Source organism: Panthera uncia (genome assembly GCF_023721935.1).
Source record: "Panthera uncia isolate 11264 chromosome C1 unlocalized genomic scaffold, Puncia_PCG_1.0 HiC_scaffold_4, whole genome shotgun sequence".
Lineage (NCBI taxonomy): Eukaryota > Metazoa > Chordata > Mammalia > Carnivora > Felidae > Panthera > Panthera uncia.
The window spans coordinates 83489631-83511488 of NW_026057585.1; the positions used below are offsets into that span (position 1 = coordinate 83489631).

General features: G+C 46.2%; 1 protein-coding gene and 1 long non-coding RNA gene across 2 annotated transcripts in view; one reads left to right on the top strand and one right to left on the bottom strand.

Annotated features, from left to right (window-relative positions):
• Positions 1-21858, bottom strand: part of RCC1 (regulator of chromosome condensation 1) — a 287208-nt gene that overhangs the window by 44062 nt on the left and 221288 nt on the right. The gene's annotated exons all lie outside the window — the stretch shown is intronic.
• Positions 671-21858, top strand: part of LOC125913599 (uncharacterized) — a 36836-nt gene continuing 15648 nt past the window's right edge. The window contains exon 1 of the long non-coding RNA XR_007455053.1: positions 671-921. This is a non-coding gene — a long non-coding RNA (uncharacterized LOC125913599). The remainder of the gene's footprint in view (positions 922-21858) is intronic.

The following is a 21858-nucleotide window of genomic DNA, read 5'->3' on the forward strand; positions in this document are numbered from 1 at the left end:
ATCTGTAGTCGATTGCAAAATGGTCGTGATTCTTCATTCCTCTCCATGTCTAGGCCCTTTGCAATGTGACTTTACAATTCTTCCCGTCAAGCAGTGAAGTCTATTTCCTACCGCTGTACTTGGGCCAGCTTTGTGACTTGCTTTGCCCAAAAGATGGGATGGAAATGACAGCACACCAGTTCAGAGTCTGGGATCTGAAGTCCAGAGGCTTTGTATGTCTTCCAGCCAACCTCCTGGAACTCTACCCCCACCATGAAAACAAGCTTGGGCCGGCTAGCTGGATGAGAGACTCACCATCCATCACCCCATTTGACAACCAGCCAACACTAGGCATATGAGTACATAAGGCCATCCTAGACCAGGCAAACCCTAACCCACCCAACAGCTGACCACAGGCACACAAGGAAGACCAACCAAGATCGGCCAGGTCTGACCCCGATCACAGAACTACTTAGCTAGCTATTGGCAGACAGCTGATGGGTAATAAATGGTTGTGGTTTCAAGCCACTATATTTGGGGATGGTTTGTGAAGCAGGAGCCACCATAATACATACTTTCCTGTATCATCCTGCATCCTAGGGGTGGATATGTAACCAACGAGATGTAAAAACAAATCTGCTGATGGGCTTTCCGTATCTAGGATAAAAAGCAAAGTCCTGTCAGAAGAAAACTGTTTGTCCAAACCCTTGGGATGCTGATATGATGCCTGGAGCTATAGCAGCCATCCTGCAATCATGAAGCAATAAACATGACAATGAAAAGCCAATATGGCAAGGTTGGCAGTGGGAAGACAGGACAAGCCTGGGTTTTCTGTGATGTTGTTGAGCTCTAAGTACACCAGCTCTGGACTGCCTGCATCAAGAAATCTTGTGTAGGGGCACCTGGGTGGCTCAGTCAGTTAGGCGTCCAACTTCAACTCAGGTCATGAGATCTCACGGTGAGTTTGAGCCCTGCGTCGGGCTCTGTGCTGACAGCTCAGAGCCTGGAGTCTGCTTCAGATTCTGTGTCTCCCTCTCTCTCTGCTCGTCCCACACTCACACTGTGTCTGTCTGTCTCTCAAAAATAAATAAACATTAAAAAAAATAGTATGGATTTTGGGGTGGCTCAGTCAGTTGGGGTGGCTCAGTCAGTTGAGTGTCCAACTCTTGATCTCAGCTCAGGTCTTGATCTCAGCGTCATGAGTTCAAGCCCTGTGTTGGGCTCCATGCTGAGTGGGGAGCCTACTTGAAAAAAAAAAAAAAAAAGAGTATGAACTCTGGGTTTGAACACTGGGCCTGCCACATGCTAGTTATGTGACTTTGGGTAAAGTTACCAACTTTACCAAGCCTCCATTTTCTCCTCTATTAAGAGGAAATGATAGAGGTGTCTGGGTGGCTCTGTGGGTTAAGCATCGAACTTTTGGTTTTGGCTTACATCATGATCTCACAGTTCATGGGTTTGAGCCCTCCTTTGGGCTCTGCACTGACAGCGTGGACAGAACCTGCTTGGGATTTTCTCTTTCTCCCTCTCTCTATGTTCCTCCCCCACTCATTCTCTCTCTCTCAAAATAAATTAAAAAAAAAAGGGGGAATGATCATAACACATATTTTATAGGATTATAAAGGAGATAAATGGGGGAATGCAAATATGGAGCTGGTTACCATGCCTGACACACTGGAAACATTTGATAATTTCCTATCTTGGCTAGTATAGTATTACAATAACCATGTTTATATCAACCTTCCTTTCTCAATGTGAGGCAAAGTGATCCCACACTGAGATGGATCCCTCCCTGGGATATGGCCATTGTCGGGTGCACGTACTGAATCGTGTGCTGGGTCCTGCCTGGACTTAACTTGCAAGCGTCAAATTGCAGGATTTGTTTCTTTAGAATGGGGGGTGCTGAGGCGAGGGGTAGAAGGGACTTGAGTGAGCAGCAGGGAAGGGACCCTGGCTGGGAGGAGAGTATGAGACAGGCTGAATTCCCCAGGCCAGTGCCAACTAGAGCCGCATGAAGAGAGGCCTCGGTGTTACAGAGGGGAGGCAATGGGCCTCTGAGGCATGGGGCTCCAGCAACCCAGGCAATGGAGTGTGATGCGGTGGGGAGAAGGGCCTTCTGGAGACTTCTACTTGGAGAACATGCACAGTGCCTCGGCTGCCTGCCTCCTGGGGGGAGTGGGGGGGAGCTGCCTGAGGGAAGCACATGATGGCTTCCCTCTGAGGCATGGGGCTCCAGCAACCCAGGCAATGGAGTGTGACGCGGTGGGGAGAAGGGCCTTCTGGAGACTTCTACTTGGAGAACATGCACAGTGCCTCGGCTGCCTGCCTCCTGGGGGGAGTGGGGGGGAGCTGCCTGAGGGAAGCACATGATGGCAGAATGAACATGCTCTGTCTCCCATTTTTTCTATCAAGCTGTCATTTTCCTTAGACAAAAAATCAGTTCTCACCTTGCCTTTCTCTACTTTTTCTTCTCTGCTCCTTCCCTTCAGCTTCTCTCCCTATCCCAAACCCCCTCCTACCTCCATTTGGAGTTCCCACTCCCTCCACTGGAATCACCCCCTGCCTTCCCTCCTCCTCCTTTATCCTCAATAATTACCCTCTGGAGCACGGAAGCTGCCCATCTCTCATCTGCACGTTCTGATGCTGAGGGTATTAATAACTGCTTTCACCTGACCTTGTCAGATGGGTACTCACTACTGGGAAGTCCCAGTCTCTTTCTTCCAAAGTATCCCCATCCTCCCCGGCCTCTCCCCACAAAGCCTAGGCAACACCCTGAACCAGAAAGGGGTGCCGGGCAGCCAGACGAGTGCCCACAGCCCCAGTCCTCATGGTAAGTTCCTACCCTCAGAGGCATCTCTCTCTCCTAAAATGGCCCTCAGGCTCAGGGAGCTGGCCTTCTGGCTGGGCCCCAGGGCCATTCTGGTAGCAAGACAGGGTGGTGTGGTAAAGCAATGACAGCTTAGGGTCCCTGGGATTAGCATTCTGTCACCAGATGCACAGAATTGTAGAACTGGAAAAAAAGCTTAGGCATCGTTTAGTCCAACCCTCCTTTGGTTTATAGATAAAGATGCTGAGGTCCAAAGCAGTAAAGAGATTTACACACAGCAAGTCAGAGTCAAGATCAGAACCCATGTCTCCTGAATCTGGTAACAATGCCCCTTCTCCTACACTGGGCAAGGTGACCTTGGGCAACTGCATCATTCACATGCCAGGCACTTTGTAATTTTATGTACATGGTTTGACTTAATCATTCATATAACTCTTTCAAGAGAAGATGGCCATCCATGATCCCTAGTTTACAGGTGAGGAATCCAGGGATCAGAGCAGTTCAAAAGCTTAACATCGTGGGAGCGCCTGGGTGGCTCAGTTAGGCATCCGACTTCAGCTCAGGTCATGATCTCAAAGTTTGCAAGTTCGAGCCCCACATCAGGCTCTGTGCTTACAGCTCAGAGCCAGGAGTCTGCTTCAGATTCTGTCTCCCTCTCTCTCTGCCCCTCCCCCATTCTCTCTCTCTTTCTCTCAAAAATAAACTTTTTTTTTTTTTTTTTTTTTTTAAAGAGCTTACTCAATGTCATACAGGGGCTGGATTGGAACCCAGGTCTCAGTCCATAGAGCTTCCTGGTCCAGGTACAAAATCTCTCTGTGGAACTCTAAGCACACTGGCCTTGGTTTCCTCACCTGTGAAATGAAGCAATTGGACTCGATGGGCCCAAGACCCACCTGTGAGGCACTGAAAGAAATTTTGAGGAGAGGCAGACTGCCAGTTGCCCACATTAGTGAGAAAATTTCTCTGTTTTCCCCATTTGCTTCAAAACAGCTCGCCCCCAGGTTTATACTGAGAGGAGCCTGGGGAAGGTGCCATGGCAACCACAGAGGCTCCTAAGAGCCAAATTTGCCTGACTCGGCCAGACTGGTAAACTGAGTGACCTGAAGCCTGTGGTGCCCAAGGGGGTCAGCAGGACCAGCCCAGAGGGCATGAATCAGACCCTAGAGGGTCTGGGAGAGGGATGAACAGTCTGCACTCTGCCCCTGGTATCCTGGCTGGGCAGACAGAACATGGGTTTGCAGCCTGAAAACAAGGCTCTGTGGTCAGATATGTGACATATAAATTTGGGGATCCTGGGCAAATCACTTACTCTCTCTGAGCCTCAAGGTATTTTTTTGGTCACCTAGCACATAGAATGTACTTAAAATAAATAGAAGCTGCTATCATTATTACTAATATCCAAATTTTGAAGAGTTGGATGCCCATCAGATAATGAACTTGAAAATGCTCTGTAAACTGCAGCACCACACAAATGCAAGAGATTATCATTACCCAATAAGAATATCCGCACTCCCCTGGCTGTGTAGAACCCCTTACTTGCACATAATAATTGAACCGAGCACTTTCTATACAAAAGACAGGGTAGATACTATGTTTGGGGAGAAGCACAAAGATGAATCATACTTGAATTTTTACAGCCTAGAAGGTGACATGTGACATAGAGGGGACGGGTGTAAGTGCTACGAGAGAGGGTCAGAGGAAGTTGCTGGGAGTTGACAGAGACCATCAGAAACCCACTGCAGGTAACTTAATCCAACAGAGATTCGTTTTTTTAAATCTTTATTCTTTTAATGTTTATTTCTTTTGAGAGAGACAGGGAGCGTGCACGTGAGCAGGGGAGGGTCAGAGAGAGGAGAGAGAAGGAATCCCAAGCAGGTTCTGCACTGTCAGCACAGAGTCCTATGGGGGTTGGAACCCACACACCATGAGATCACGACCCGAGCCGAAGTCGGGGCTTAACCGACTGAGCCACCCAGACGCCCCAAAGGAGATTCATTTTAAGGCAACAGGGGTGTCTGGGATGTAGATTACTTCTGGGAAGACCCTGTGATCCAGCACTCTGTGCTTCTCCATTCTCTGTCTGCACATGGCCCTCCTCTGCTGCTGCAGCCACAGTGACAGTTCTGACCACCTCCCCCAGCTCCTAAATTCTCAGGTTTAACACTCAGCCTGGTACAGAGCAGACAGGGTGACCAACTTTCCGGGCTTGCCTGCGACTCTCCTAGTTTTACCATAGAAACCTCTCAGTCGTGTAAAAATCGGCACGGTTGGTCAGCCTAACAACAGCTGCCAGGGGGCAGTTCTACAGAGTTAATGAATGTTCTAGTGCCAGGACCCATTCAGCGGTCCTGAGAGAGGGAAACCTGATTGGTCCTGTTGAAGCCAAGTGATCCCCCTGGTCCAATCAGCCATGGCGGCAGGATGGGCTCACACACCACAAACATGGCTGCCAGGGGTCAGCAGCCCTGGAAGGTAAAAGAGTCCCCGGGGAAAGTAGAGGGGAGGGTCATTGATTCATGGTTCAGGTACATACAGCAAAAGGTGTCAGCTATAATTTCTGCCTCCCCGCCAAAATAATGAACTTTTTAGGACAAAGGACCGTGCCCTATGCATCTTTACGTGCACAAAACCTAGCACATGTCTGACATGTATGCAGGAGATGTATGCAGTACAGTTTGTTTGGAGTTTTTTCCTCTGTTCTTCTAACAAATCAAGCCTGCTCTGCCCTACACCTTGGCACTTGCTGTCCCCTCTACCTAAAACGTTCTTCCCCCAGTCCGCAGGTGGCTGGGGGGTCTCCTCAAACACCAGCTTTGAGTTCATCTCTCCCCCACCCTAGCACTATCTTTCAGCTTGTTGCAACCTGTTATTACTTCCTGGCTTTCTTCCCAGTGCTAATCACCACCTGGAATCATCTTGTACAGCTTGAGTTGTGTCTGTTTTCCCAGTACTAGAATGTGAGTTCTGGAAGGGCCAGCACCTTATCTCTCTCGTTCATCACTGTATGCCCAGTGCAAAGATAGTACCTGACCCCCTTAGGTGCTTACAAAATATTTATTGAATAAATAAATAAATGGATGAAATATAGGGGGAGGTGCATTCCAGGTGTGGTAACAGTACCAGATGAAACAGGAAGAGGGAAATTAATTGCAGGGTCTGCACAGGGAGCAGGAAGTAGCTTAGTTTGGCTGGAAGGTAAAGAGCACAAAGGAAAGTGGGCAACAATGTACTGGGCAGGTTAGTGAGTTAGGGCCAGATCTTTGCACCACAGTGCCTAGCTCATTGCTGATTCATGTGGCAGGAGATTTTAGGAAAGGCTCTCCCTTTAGTAAAATAATTTTTTAGTTGCTTCAGGTAACACAGGTGAAAATTTGTATCAAAAGGCCTACTTTGTAATAATTCTAAACAGGAGTGTTTTGTAATGATGTGAGATGTGAGCATAAACCTTTGTGGAATGTCAAGAGCTTGCAGGAGAAAGTAGGAACCATACAAGTCCGATTCTGGTCACTGTTCAGAAAAGCCGTGTGGTGGGGTGGTGAGAACAGCTGCCTGCCTCAAGTTCAGAAGACCTGCACCTACTAGGGGCACCTGGGTGGTGCAGTTGTTAAGTGTCCGACTCTTGATCTCAGCTTAGTTCATGATCTCACAGTCTCTGTGTTTAAATCCCACATCAGGCTCTGTGCCGATGGTATGAAGCCTGCCTGGGATTCTGTCTCTCCTTCTCTCTGTCCCTTCCCTTGCTTTTGTGCATTCTCTCTCTCTCTCCCTCTCTCTCTCCAAACAAACAAACAAACAAACAAACAAATATAAAAAAGCAAAAAAAGAAGACTTGCACCTACTTTTTGCCAGCTGTGTGACCCAGGCAGGACTCTCACCCTCCTAAAGCTCATTCATTCATCTATTTATTCAGCCACTCATTCAACAAAATAGTTAACATGTGCCTTTGTGATGGTTAATTTTATGTGTCAGCTTGACTGGGCCACACTGCAAAGTTATTTGGCCAAACATTATTCAGGATGTTTCTGTGAGGGCATTTTGGATGAGTTAATATTTCAATTGTTGGACTTTGGGTAAAGCAGATTGCCCTCCATAAGGGAGGTGGGCCTCATCCAATCAGTTAAAGACTCAAATAGAACAAAAGACTTGACCTCCCCCGAGCAAGAGGGAATTCTCCAGGGTGACAACCTTCAGACTTGAACTGCAACATCAAGTCTTCCCTGTGTGTCTAGCCTGCCAGCCCACCCTACAGACCCTGGACTTGCCAACCTCCATAATCTCATGAGCTAATTCCTTAAAATAAGTCTTTCTCTCTATATATATTTATACACACCTCTTCATGCCTCTGTGTCTTTGGAGAACCCTGAATAATACAGTTTACTAAGTGATTAATTCCAAAAAGGGAGCAGTGAGCAAAACAGATCCAGTCTGTGACCTCACTGAGTTTACATTCTAGTGGGAGGAGTAAACAATAAATAAGAAACATGAAGCATGCTATTTCGAGCTGTTTGCAAGTGTGTAGAACCCAGGGAACAGATATGACTGGCTGGGAGACCTAGACAGGTAAAGAGCTGGGCAGATCTTTGGCAAAGGCCGAGGCTTCATTTCAGCTCCTCTTTTGTAAAATGGAGAAAAGAAGATCAGCTCTGTTGTCATAGAGAATGTTTAGAATGAGCTCATTTTTGTTTAAAAAAAAAAAAAAGACATGTCTAGCAGGATGGAAGGAATTATCGCCTTAGCAGATGGCAGCAGGCTCCTTAGAGAAAGAATTGTCTCTCTTTAGGATAACACTTTGATAAACCACTTGAAGGGAGAAGCGCTATGCACCCAAGAGCATTAGCTCTCAGTCAGATCAGCTTAAAAGGTGCACTAGAAACAGTATGCTCTTGGGCAGGACCTGCAAGGAGGAGAGGAAGGGAAGGAGGGCAGCAGGGCAGGCCCTGTCAGAGGGCCCAAGGGCTTTTCCCAACAGCAGGTCAACCTCAGTTTTATTTATTTCTCTTTATTTAAAGTTTTATTTATTAAAGTAATCTCTACACCCAACATGGGGCTCAAACTCACAACCCCAAGATCAAAAGTCTCCCGCTCTACCCAGCAAGCCAGCCAGGTGCCCCAAGTCAACGTCAATTTTAAATGGTGTGTATTTCTGCAGTGTAACCTCACTCTTTGTCCCTCTGACCTTAAGAAGGTTTGCAATACTTATGTGGCTTCTTGTGAATGGGAATTCTCCTGGAAATGGAAGAAAGGTGCTAAAATTCCTGGTCTCAGCTACTATCAGACCTTGTTGTCCTAGAAGTTAGACACCAGGACAGCCAAAAGGATGCAGAGACAAAGAATTGAGTGGTTAGGGGTGCTGCAGTGGCTCAGTTGGTTGAGCATCCCCCTCTTGATTTCGGCTCAGGTCATGATCCCAGGGTCATGGGATGGAGCCCCAAGTCAGGCTCCATGCTGAGCATGGTGCCTCCTTAAGATTCTCTCTCTCTCTCTCTCTCTCTCTCTCTCTCTCTCTCTCTTTCCCTCTCCCCCCCCCCCACTCATGCTCTCTCTCTCTTTCTCTGTCTAAAATAAATAAAATGGAAAAAATTCACGGACTTCAAGCTGTTTTACAAAGCTGTAATCATCAAGACATTATGGTACTGGCGCAAGAACAGATGCTCAGATCAATGGAACAGAATAGAGAACCTGGAAATAGGCCCACAAACATATAGCCAACTAATCTTTGACAAAGCGGGAAAGAATATCCAATGGAATAAAGACAGTCTCTTCAGCAAGTGGTGCTGGGAAAACTGGACAGCAACATGCAGAAAAATGAACCTGGACCACTTTCTTACACCATACACAAAAATAAACTCAAAATGGATGAAAGACCTAAATGTAAGAGAGGAGTCCATCAGAATCCTCGAGGAGAAAGCACGCAAAAACCTCTTTGACCTTGGCCACAGCAACTTCTTACTCAACACGTCTCCAGAAGCAAGGGAAACAAAAGCAAAAATGAATTATTGGGACCTTCTCAAAATAGCAAGCTTCTGCACAGTGAAGGAAACAATCAGCAAAACTAAAAGGCAACCGACAGAATGGGAAAAGATATTTGCAAACAACATATCAGATAAAGGATTAGCATTCAAAGTCTATAAAAAACTTATCAAGCTCAACACCCAAAAAACAAATAATCCAATGAAGAAATGGGCAAAAGACATGAATAGACATTTCTCCAAAGAAGACATCCAGATGGCCAACCGACACATGAAAAAATGCTCAACATCACTCATCATCAGGGAAACATAAAACAAAACCACAATGAGATACCACCTTATACCTGTCAGAATGGCTAACATTAACAGCTCAGGCAACAACAGATGTTGGCAAGGATGTGGAGAAAGAGGATCTCTTTTGCATTGTTGGTGGGAATGCAAGCTGGTGCAACCACTCTGGAAAACAGTATGGAGGTTCCTCGAAAAATTAAAAATAGAACTACCCTAAACCCAGCAATTGCACTACTAGGTATTTATCCAAGGGAGACAGGTGTGCTGTTCCGAAGGGACACATGCACCCCAAAGTTTATAGCAGCACTATGAACAATAGCCAAAGTATGGAAAGAGCCCAAATGTCCATCAACAGATGAATGGATAAAGAAGATGTATATATACACAATGGAGTATTAGTCGGCAATCAAAAAGAATGAAATCTTGCCATTCACAACTACGTGGATGGAACTAGAGGGTATTATGCTAAATGAAATTAGTCGGTCACAGAAAGACAAATATCATATGACTTCACTCGTATGAGGACTTTAAGATACAAAACAGATGAACATAAGGGATGGGAAGCAAAAATAATATAAAAACAGGAGGAGGACAAAACATAAGAGATTCTTAAATATGGAGAACAAACAGGGGTGCCTGGGTGGCTCAGTCAGTTGGGCGTCCGACTTCAGCTCAGGTCACGATCTCGCGGTCCGCGAGTTTGAGCCCCGCGTCGGGCTCTGGGCTGACAGCTCAGAGCCTGGAGCCTGTTTCGGATTCTGTGTTTCCCTCTCTCTCTGACCCTCCCCTGCTCATGCTCCGTCTCTCTCTGTCTCAAAAATAAACAAATGTTAAAATAATAAATAAAAAAAATGTGGAGAACAAACAGAGGGTTCCTGGAGGGGTTGTGGGAGGGGGGGATGGGCTAAATGGGTAAGGGGCATTAAGGAATCTACTCCTGAAATCATTGTTGCACCATATGGTAACTTAGATGCAAATAAAAAAATAAATAAAAATTTTTAAAAAGAAGGTACACAACTGGAAAAAAAAAAGAGTTTTAGAATTCTAAAAAAAAGAGAGAGAGAGAAAAAAGAAAAAAAATTTGGCAGTTAATAAATAGGAGCCACAGGTGACGCACCCAATTATGCTCAAAAAGCTGTTTTGAAAAGAGAGTGGAATTTCCACTGGGTACAGAATAAAGAGTTCAAGCCCATTTTATCTCATTCCTTTTTTTTTAACCTCAGTCTTTAAAAATTTTTTGAATATTTAAATTTTTTTAATAAAATTTTTTAATATTTATTTATTTTTTAGTATCCACTTTTTAAAAAAATTTTTTTTAACGTTTATTTATTTTTGAGACAGAGAAAGACAGAGCATGAACGGGGGAGGGTCAGAGAGAGGGAGACACAGAATCTGAAACAGGCTCCAGGCTCTGAGCTGTCAGCACAGAGCCCGACGCGGGGTTCGAACTCACAGACCGCGAGATCATGACCTGAGCCGAAGTCGGCCGCTTAACCGACTGAGCCACCCAGGCGCCCCTTGAATATTTATTTTTGAGAGACAGAGACAGACGGAGAACGAGTAGGGGGAGGGGCAGAGAGAGAGAGGGAGACACAGAATCCCAAGCAGGCTCCAGGCTGCTCAGAGCCTGACGTGGGGCTCAAACCCACAAACAGCGAGATCATGACCTGACCCAAAGTCAAACGCTTAACAGATTGAGCCACCCAGGTGCCCCCCCATCTTATCTCAATCTTAAGAGCCCAGCCGTCTTCTGGGTCATGAATGCATAAGAAAACATGCATAAAAGAAAACAAAGTGTGGAAAACTTGACACCAAATGCTAACAGGGTCTATGTCTGGATGATGGAATGACAGGATTTTGTTATATATGTGCAACACCCTAAACCTTTTACAATAAGCAGAAAATATCCAAATCTATCCTTATTTTTGTACAAATTAATAAATGTCCTCCTGCTGCCAACCCTGCCCAAGTGGCCGAGACATCAGGTCTCTCCACACCAGGAGGGAACACAGGGAGAAGCTGGGTCTCCTTCCTCCATTGCATTTGGAAACATGACCCATCCCACTCAGTCAGGCTTCTTTCTATGAAAGTGAAGAGAGCTCCCAGAGAGACTTGCAAACTGCCCGTCTCTCTCTCTCTCTCTCCTCCCTTTCCACAGTGACAATGAGAGGAACCTGTCCTGCTCTTCTCCCGGGACAGCTAATTCCCGGCCATTTGACGGTCAGGCACACCTGCCTCCCACTAGCCCTCAAGGCCAGACAAGTTTTGAGGCGGGATTTTGTTTCCATTACTTTTCCTCCCAGTTCCATAGTCAGGCCTGGGTTCTAGAGATCTCCAGCACCCTCCTGAAGCCCCCAGCACTTTGTGGCCCACAGACCTTGATGTCAGAGGGAGCCACAGGCCTCAGAGGAAGCCAAGCCTACCTTCTACTTCCCTTCTGCCTGACCCTGGCAGCATTTCCTTTCTTTTCCACAGCCCAAGTTACATAAGATTCCTCCTCACCTGCCTCCACAGGACCAGCCTCCTCCTCAAATTACAGTTCAGGTAAAATTTGGTTGCAAATGGCATTTGGAGAGAGGCATCTGGCTGGCTCAGGTGGTAAAGCACACATTGTTTGATGTTGGGGTCATGAGTTCAAGCCCCACATTGGGCATAGAGCCTACTTAATAATAATTAAAAGAAAAAAGACATCTTAAGGTCCCTCCGCCTCCCTCCCCACCCCCACTCCCTGCACGTTAGTGGGGACTTCTCAGCTCAGATCAAAGTCCTCTGTCCCTGCCCTTTCTTCTCAGTGTCCAAACTCATTTCCTGGGTCCTCCAAGGAAGAAAAAAAGGACAGCATTTATAACCAAACAGAAGCGACAACCTAACAACCTTCCCACTCTTTATCTCCTGGTGCACCGTGTTCAGTTATTTCTTTTGGTCTCAGCTTCACTTCTCCCTGCACATTCATTCCAAAACTTGCTTTGCGTAACTGAAAGGCCAAGTAGGTATGTTGTCCCAAAAAAGGCAGTCTTTCACCAAGATGAAGTCTGGCTTAGTATAGAAAATGCTGTCAGGCAACACTTTTTTTTCGTAGTTAAATATACATAACATAAAATTTACCATTCCAGGCAGCTTTTTAAAATAGCATTTTTCCTCTTCCCTGCTATGTTATGAATAAAATGGGCAAATGAAGTCTGAGAAGAATGTGAATGATGGGCGGGGGGGGGGGGGTTATCATTTTGGGCAGAAAGGGCCCCCGGGGGCCCAGCGGGGGGCAGGTCCTCTCCCCCGGGCCCCCCCCCCCCCCCGCCCCGAGTTACTGCCTACCTACCTGGTAGCTTTGCTGCTAAGAGTGGCCAATGTGGAGACTGCAAAGTTGTATTGAAGCTCTGTTGTCGAGGCATGAAACGTTACTTTTTTAATCCATGGGGAGCCATTGAAAGTTCCTGAGCATTATCAGAGCTACACTTTACTAAGATTCATCTAGTATGAGGGTAAAGAATAGCATGAGAGGCTGGGGGCGGAGGGGGGCTGGATGGTTTAGTCTGTAGAGTATATGACTCTTGATATCAGGGTCATGAGCTCAAGCTCCACATTGGGCAGAGATTATAGAAAGAAAAGAAAGGAAGGAAGGAAGGAAGGAAGGAAGGAAGGAAGGAAGGAAGGAAGGAAAAGGAAAAAGAAAAGAAGAGAAAAAAAAAAAGAAAAGAAAAGAAAGGCAGGGGAAGATTTCCAGGGTGGGGAGATGAGTCAGGAGATGGCAGAGGGGCAGGTGAGTCCGGGTTCTAGCGGTATAGGGTAAAGTGATAGAACTGAAACCCTCATGTGAACCAGGACCCTCAAAGGACTGTGCCGTCAGTGAAAAAGATGAAGGAAACTCTCCTCTGGCACAGGGAAACAAAAAAATTTACATGGAGAAGCCTGAGTGGGAGTGTGAGGGTGGATATTTCCTGGGGAATTTACAATCCAAGCTCAGGTTTGGAGTTCGACTTTACACTACTCACATGTCTGGGAATCACAACTGAAGAATTAACCTAACACGTGTCCTGGACCATAAGCCTGCTCCAGAGAAACTCATGTTCAACCCAGGCGTGTATAGCCCAGGGGCAGTGCTCAAACTCTCCTCAGAGGTGGAGGGATCCCTAGGGGGACTTCCAAGCAGCAGAAGGCTGGCTCAACACCTTCTGTCTGGGTCGTTCTTCGTCTTCGTGCTTTCATGCCAGCCTTGCCCCTGGGGCTGGGACTACACTCAGCACCCTCCCCAGGCTGAGAGGCAGAGCCAGGTGGATAACCCTGGACTCCTGACCTACATGACGCAGCCTCATGCAGAGCCCTGGACTAGGTTCTGGAAGAGATGCCAAGGACAATGAGCTATTGCTCTCATTGGAAGACACCAAACGAGGAATTCTAAATCACCTGTGAAATATGCGCTACAACGGAATGCATGCAAACCACGGGGCTACAAAATAAACCAGTGAAAGGGCTTCTCAGAAGAGACATGTCTACGCCAGGTTGGAGAGAAGGGCCCTGGGTGGGGCAGACGAGACGGACTTTTGCTATTGGCTCTGCCTCCTCCTGGCTGTGTCCTTGGCAAGTCCCTTCCTTTCCCACAAGCCTCTGCTTTCCCATCTAAGGTCTCCTCCGATGCTAAGATTCTATGTCCGACTGAGGGAACAGACGGGAGGAGAGAGATCCAGAGAGAAAGCTCAGCTCTTAGGCAGGGGGTAACTGAGGAAGGGAATGGGAAGCCCAGAAGCGGCCAAGGGCAGTAACAGGCCAGGGCAGGAGGTAGAGAGCTTGAACTGGAGCCTTTTGTTCTCATCCTCCTGAAACTCCACATCCTCGGCACCCACTGAGTCCTTGGCTCTCTGCAAACCAGCCTGGCCCCAGCACACTCCTGAAACTGCTTTCTTCCTGCTTCCCAGTGACCCAGGCCCAGAGCCCTTTCTTGGTCCTCCTCCTCAGTCTCTCAGGAGCAGTTGACACTGGTGCTTACTGTTAGCTGGCTTTGGTCCCAGCTTCCTGCTCCACACGGTCCTCTGCTGGGTACCAGGTTATTCTTCCTAAATTACGAATAGAAAATCTCATTCCCTTGCTCAAAAACCTCCAGTGGGTCCTTTCGCCCACCAGTCTAAGTACAAACTCATCACCCAGGCATGCAAAGCTCTCCACAATACCTCAACCTCCCCTCCCAGCTTTTCCTCTCCCTGTTCCCTTGCATGAGTTGTGTACCCCAAGCTCCTCCTCACCATCCTCTCCTACCTCCCTACCTTGGGCGTGCAGTGATTCCCACCTGGAATCTCCTTTCTCTGCTGGTCAAATTACCTTTCATCATCCCTGTCCGTGCCACTGCCTCCTGGAAAATCTGCCTTTTCTTTTCTAATGGAGGTCTTTTTTTAAGGTTTTTTATTTGTTGTTGTTGTTAAATATTTTCTTTATTTTTGAGAGAGAGAGAAGGGGGGGGCAGAGAGAAAGGGGGACAGAGGATCCAAAGCATACTCTGCCCTGACAGCAGTGATCCTGATGCAGAGCTTGAACTCACGAACCACAAGATCATGGCCTGAGCCAAAGTCTGACACTCAACCGACAAAGCCACCCGGGTGCCCCAGGGTTTTTTTGTGCGTTTGTTTTGTTTTGTTTTGTTTAATAGTCTCTGCACGCAACACAGGACTCAAACTCACAACGCTGAGATCAAGAGTTGCATGCTCTTCTAGCTAAGCCAGCCAGGCACCCCTGGAAAACCTGTCTTGATCATTTCCAAATGTAACTGTATTAGCTAGGCTGCTGAAACAAACACCCTAAAATACACAGGTTTGAGTAGGCCCTCCCTGATTCCTGCCTGTTCTCTGACCCTCATTCTCCAGTTTTTCTTTTGTTTCTGTGAGCCATTTGATAACCTTCTAATAAACTCCTTCTCTGCTTAAGCTATTCAGAATTGGTTTCTGTTGCTTGCAATCAATAACCATGACTGATACCCCTGCCTCCCTCCTAGATTGCTATCGAGTGAGATGCTGTGTGCACAGGTGCTTTGTGAAGAGTGAAGCCCAGCAGAAATGTGATTTATCATTCCACTCTCTATTCCCCATCCATGGCCTCCCATCATCCCGCTGCCTCTGACAGAAGAGAACCAGCAAAACAACTAGCAATCACATTAGCCAAAGGGAATGAAGGGCCAGAAGAGCTAGCGATGAAGCCCAAAATAGAACACTCATGTTACACTTGATAATTACCTCCCTGAATATGACTTTTGCAATTATATAATCCTAAACTTTTTTTTTTTTTGCATTGTAAACAGATAGCAAATAATCTCCAAAACCACTTACTGATGATTCCTGACTCCATTAAGGTAAGTTTAAGTGCTTTGTTTAGATCCCCTGTTACTGAGCCACCAAGAGAGAGAAAGTGGCTATTTCCCCCCTGCAGTTCCTCTCCAGGCCATGCGGCCTTCACTGTCCACTTACGCTAGAAGAAATCACTCCCTTTTCTAAACTCCTCTGACACAATTTTCTTCCAAATATCATTTACATACAGTAAAGTGCACAAATCTTAAGTGGACCTTTGGTTAAATTTTCACATATTTTGCATATGCCCAGGATCCACTACTCAGATGAAGACACAGAACATTTCCAGAAGGTTCCTTCATGCTTTCTCCCAGCCAGTACCCTAATATGAACCTCTGACCTCTATCACCATAGATTGTTTTGCCAGTTCTAGAACTTCATAAAAATGGAATCACGTAGGAGCACCTGTGTGGCTCAGTCAGTTGAGTGCTCAACTTTGGCTCAGGTCAGGATCTCACTGTTCCTGAGTTCGAGCCCCGCATCAGGCTCTGTGCTGGCAGCTCAGAGCCTGGAGCCTGTTTCAGATTCTGTGTCTCCCTCCCTCTTTCTCTCTCTCTCTCTCTCTCTCTCTCTCTCTCTCTGCCCCTCCCCTGCTCACGCTCTCTCTCTCAAAAATAAGCATTAAAAATTTTTTTTCTTTAATGGAATCATGTAATATATGCTCTTACTTCTAGCTTTTTTCATTCAATAAGTGTTTTAGTCTCCTGGCTTTTTTTTTTAATAAAATTTATCACCTTGCACATGAAATCTTCCTCACTTATAGACATGTTTTCTCTCTTCTACTAGACCTGGGAGTGGGGTCTGTGTCAGATGGCAGTCCCTTCAGAAGCCCCTGCAAATTAGATGATAAACAGTCCCCAGATGATTTCACCAGTGAAGATCAGAACTGTGGACACCATTTCTCTGTCCCCCTTACCATCTCTGTCATGATGCTGTGCACATGTATTGGGTACTTACCATGTGCCAGGCTCTGGGCTGAGTCCTTCATACACATTAACTTCATATAAGTGCCCACCATACCCCCAGATGCAGGTATGACTTTGTCCCCATTTTCTACATGAGGAAACTGAGACTAAGATGTTATAATACTTCCCCCATGGCCAACTTCCTAAGAAGTGACAGAGCCAAGCTCAGACCCTGCTGTCTCTGACCCAGTACCCAGACTGCTAACCACTAACCCACACTGCCTTGTGGTTGGGAAAAAAGCTAACATGAATGGTCTGCCTGTCTTTTGTGACAGCTTGTGAACCCCTCCCATCAGCCCTGCAATGTGCATATTATTATGCCCATCTTCACAGGTAGGAAGGCTGAGGGTCAGAAAGGTTGAATGACCTGTTCATATAAGCAAGTAGCCATGGCTGAAGACCAGAATCCCTCTCAGGGTAGGCCTGTGCTCTTTGACATTCATGAGCCTCCTTTCTGTGGGACAAGCTAACTGAATGAAAGGGCCTTAGCAGCACATCTCTGTGTGGGCTGGGTATTTGTTTTCTTGACTCAGGGAGATGTCAGGATCAAAGTCTCCTTTAAAGCACAGCATTCAGAACTGACTGGCTGACTTGACTGTGCAAGGCTGACTAGGGTGACTGTGTCTATGGCAACATTTAAGATATACTCAAATATGGAAAAAAAAGTTTTCAATGTTTATTTATTTTTGAGAGAGAGAGGAGGAAGGGCAGAGAGAAAGGAAGGCAGAGGATCTGAAGCAGGTTCTGTGCTGACAGCAGAGAGCCCAACGCGGGGCTCAAACTCAAGAACCGTGAGATCATAACCTGAGCCAAAGTTGGATGCTTAACTGACTGACCCACCCAGGTGCCCTATCCTCAAATATTTTTAAAAAGCAGATCCAAATGAAGGGGCGCCTGGGTAGCTCAGTTCGTTAAGTGTCCGACTCTTGATTTCATGGCTCAAGTCATGATCTCATAGTTCATGAGTTCGAGCCCCGTGTCAGGCTCTGCGCTGTCAGTGCAGAGCCTGCTTGGGATCCTCTCTCTCCCTCTCTCTCTGCCCATCCCCTGCCCATCTCTCTCCCTCTCCCTCTCTCAAAAATAAATAAATAAACTTGAAAAGAAAAGAAAAGAAAAGAAAAGAAAAGAAAAGAAAGAAAAGAAAAGAAAAGAAAAGAAAAGAAAAGAAAAGAAAAAAGCAGATCCAAATGAAAAGGACATGTGCTTTCATTCAAGCCTTATGTACTGAGTTCATGATAAGAGCCCAGCATAGTTCCAGGTACTGTGAACACGGAAGGCCTGGTTTTCAGTCTCTTGGGGCCTCTGGTCCCGAAGGGGAAACAGACATGAGTAATGAAGGGCAAGTTCAGGACTGTGGCAATCCACAATAGGCGTTCCTAACTAAGCCTGAGTTAAGGAAAGCTTCAGAGAGGAAATGACATTTAATTTTGGTCTGAATGATGAACTGGAGCTAGAGGCTAAGGCAGTAAAGTATGTATGTTGGAGAAGAGAGTTCAGGCAGAGGGAGCCACATGTGAGAAGAGCCTGAAGCAGGAAGAGAAAACACCATATACTTCATGGGAATGAAGTCTTTCTCCTTGTTCACAATGGTTCACACACTATTGGCATAAATTAGGCACTATAAATTCCTGGTTACCGGAATGAATTAATGAATGGATGGGTGGGTGGATGGATGAATGAATGAGTGAATGAATGAAATTCAAACTGGCTGGAGCTGAGAACGGAGCAGCAGGAGATGGAGGCTGAGAGGTGGTCCAGATCATACAAGGTCTTGAAGGTCATGGTTAAAGGGCTTGGATTTTATATAAGGGAAACGGGAGAGTATTTGAAGAATTTTGAGACATGATCTTATTTGAATTTCTAAAAACTCACCTTGGCTACTGAGAAGAGAATGGCCCCCAGAGGGGGCAGCTCGAGATAATGGCAGTGGTGGGGATGGAGAGCAGAAGGACTCAGGAGTTATCAAGGGGGTGGGACGATCAGGATTTGAGTCAAGGATGACTCACACAGGCTTCTGGCTGCAATGACAGCTGTGTGATGCGACCATGCACCATGATAGGGACCCTGGAGGGGGAGCAGGTGGGGAAGATGAGGAGTTTTTATACATGTTGAGATTCAGATGCCTAAGAAACACCCAAGTGAAAAAGTCAAGTGGGCTGGCTGTTAGATGTGTGGGCTGGTGCTCAGAGAGAGAGCTCCGGAGAGAGCTCTGAGGACTGTTGACATCTGAATAGTAATTGAAACCTCAGGAAGAATTAGCCCAGGAAGAGAATAAAGCAGAGGAAGCTAGGGCCCAGAACTCAAACTTTAATGGCTACAGAGAGGAACTGGAGAAGCTGGCAGATGAAACCAAGAAGAGAGACACAGGTGGTAAACTGGAGAGCACAAGGGTCACACAGGTGGGAAGAAGGTTTGGAGAAAGATGCAGACTGAAGTGTTTCCAGTGGATTTAGCAATATGGAAGCGATGGATAACATCAGCTATAAAATATAACTAATGATTACTGCTATCTAGTCCTAAGGAAGGAGACTGTGTTCTAGGCACAGGACTTGAAAATCCTCTATAAGGCTCTGGATGCCAGGTTATTGGAACCCGGACTCCCCCTTGGGGTCAGGATTTCTTGTCTTTGGTGGAAAGAAAAGCTGCCTGTGAAGAGCTTTGGACACAGAAGGAAAGATTCTTGGAAAACCTGCTCTTAAAACATCAGTAAGGACATGTGATTTAGCAAAGAAACCACCTGAAGTTCCATGATTCATTCCCTCAACAACACGTTTATCCAGCCTCTACTATTTACCTGATACGTAAATCTCAATCCATTGACTATTTCTTGAGCCCTTACTGTATGCATTAATCAATCTATAAGTCTTTTGTTATTTAATCAAAAATGTAAACTCTTGGGGCACCTGACTGGCTCAATTGGTAGAGTGTGTGACTCTTGATCTCGGGGTCATGATTTCGAGCTCCATGGTGGGCATAGAGTTGACTTAAAAGAAAAAAGTAAACTCTCAGAGCAGAACTTTTTCTTTACCCTTTTATCTCCCAACAAATGGGGAAAACCCAGCAATCCTTGTCAATTCGCCATTCTCCCAATTTCCCAGGAGTCTATTCCCTCCACCTAGAATGCCCTCCAACTGCGTAAATCCTCATTTTGAAGGCCCAGTTTGGATGTCACTTCCTCTGTGAACTTCCCCCAAATGCCTCAAACAAATTTAAAAGGTTTTTCTCGGGGGTCCTAAGGGTCAGAACAGCACTTGTCTTCCTACGCAGTGTTGATCTCTGTGTGGGGCTTCTATTTCCCTGTTCCAGTTGTGCCTCTTCACAATCCCTGCTGCCTAGCAGAGCACTTAAATTTGTCAAAAATCAACTACCCTCTCTTCCTTGGTCAAAATAGGGCTGTGTTCCAGACTGAAAAGCTCAGGCTCAGCCAACAACTCAGAAAACACTCCTCCAGCGCCACCTCCTGGCTAGATGGGGTATGATAGCTCCTGATTCCAGGCTTTCTCTCCTTGTTCTTGGTGCCCTCTCCTTCAGCTTTTATTCTTCCATTCATTCACTCTTTTGTTCTTTCTATGCCAGGCTCTGAGTGTACTAGTGAGCAAGACAAAGTCAGTTCCTGAGCTCAGGGAGTTCCGAATCTAGTGCAGAAGTCTCATAACTGGAGCGTGCTACTACAATCTGTGATCCTGAATGTTTTGAGGCGGCAGGAAAGGGGCTGCTTTGCCAGTCCCTGAGGCTGCCATCCCCAGAGGCCATGACTAGAGCATGACCGAAACAGGACATGGCCCTCCTGTGGCTACCTGAGCTCTCACTTGGGAAGTATATCTGTGCCAGGCAGGTTCTCCACACACTCCATTCCACACTCCACACACTCCTCCACACACTTTTTTTTTTTTTTTTAGCTTATTGATCACAACAAAGAAAAACAGTACACCACACCACAGAACATTCTGGTATCTCTCTTGGTGCCTCTGAATGGCTAGGTCCTGGGATCCACGTCTCATATTCTTTTTTTCTTTTTTTTTTTTTTTAAATGTTTATTTATTTGAGAGAGTAAGGGGGGAGGGGCAGAGAGAGGGGGATACAGAGGATCTGAAGCAGGCTCTGCACAGAGCCCAACGTGGGGCTCAAACTCACGGACTGTGAGACAATGACCTGAGCCGAAGTCGGACCCTTAACCGACTGAGCCACCCAGGCACCCTTCCATGTCTTACATTCTTGAAGCCCTAAGATTAGAACCACAGTGTTAGAGCTGGAAGAGACCTTCATTCTTTCTTCCATTATTTCTGTAAATACTTACTGAGTACTAGTAGGTGCCAGACATGGTTTTAAGTGCTGAGGATATAAAAGTGAACAAGGAAAGTCATGGTATACACTCTCATAACGTTTATATTCTCTTTAAGGAGATAGGAAACAGAGAAAGTACACAACTTTTAAATATTTACTGATTTTTAATAGGTGGTACTTTATGTGATTCAAAATACAAAAAGATGCACAGTGAAAAGCCCCCCACTCCTCCCCTAGCCACCTAGTCCCCTCCATAGAGGCAAGCAATGTTACCAATTTCTTCTGTACCAATCCAGAGATAACACATGTATATACAAGTAAGTATATTTTCCCCCCACCCTTATTATACAAATGGTGGTATGCTATACACTCTGTACTGCACTTTGGGTTTTTTTTTTTTTTCCACTTAACAGTTTATCTTAAGACATCATTCTATATCAACACATAGATTCCTATCTTTTTTACAGTGGCATGGTATCCCACTGTGTGTTGCATGACTGAAAATAATGTTACATTGTGATCAATGTTACCATGCAAACAGAAAGTAAGTAGTGAGCTGAATTTTAAAATAACAAGGGAGATCTGGCTTTAGATAAGGTGGTCAGGAAAGGAAGTTTGCACTTAGGAAATGACACTGAAACCGAGTCCTAAAATATAAGAGGGAATCCACCAGGGGAACACAAGGAGGAAGAACATGCACGCAAAACAAAGGATTGCCAAGGCAGGACTGAGCTTGGCATACTGGAGGGGCTGGAACTATGGCTGGAACCAGATGGGAGAGAGGAAGCACAGAACCAGATGGTGAGGGGCCTTGTAGGCCAGAGGGCGCAGCACGGGGGAGGTTCCAAGTGCAACAGGAAGCCAGTGGAGGGTTCAAGAGAGAAATGGGCATTTATATTTGTAAAAACACTTTACTTGGGCAGCTATGTGAAAAGTGGAATAAAGGACGGAAGTGAACTAGGGAGATCAGTAAGGAGCTGAGGCAGTAGCCCAAACAGGAGAGAACAACAGCACGGAGAGAGGGTGATGGCAGGGGGATGAGAATCACTGACAGCGCTGGGTGGATTCTGGAAGTAGAGTTGGCAGGATTGGAGGTGAGTGAAACTCATAGGTCACTGGGCCCAGCTCCTGCCCTTCCCAAGCTCACCAAGCCTAATGACTGGCTTGCCACAGGTCACAGAGCTGCTTAGTGACAGATCCAGGCCTAGTTTCCAAGG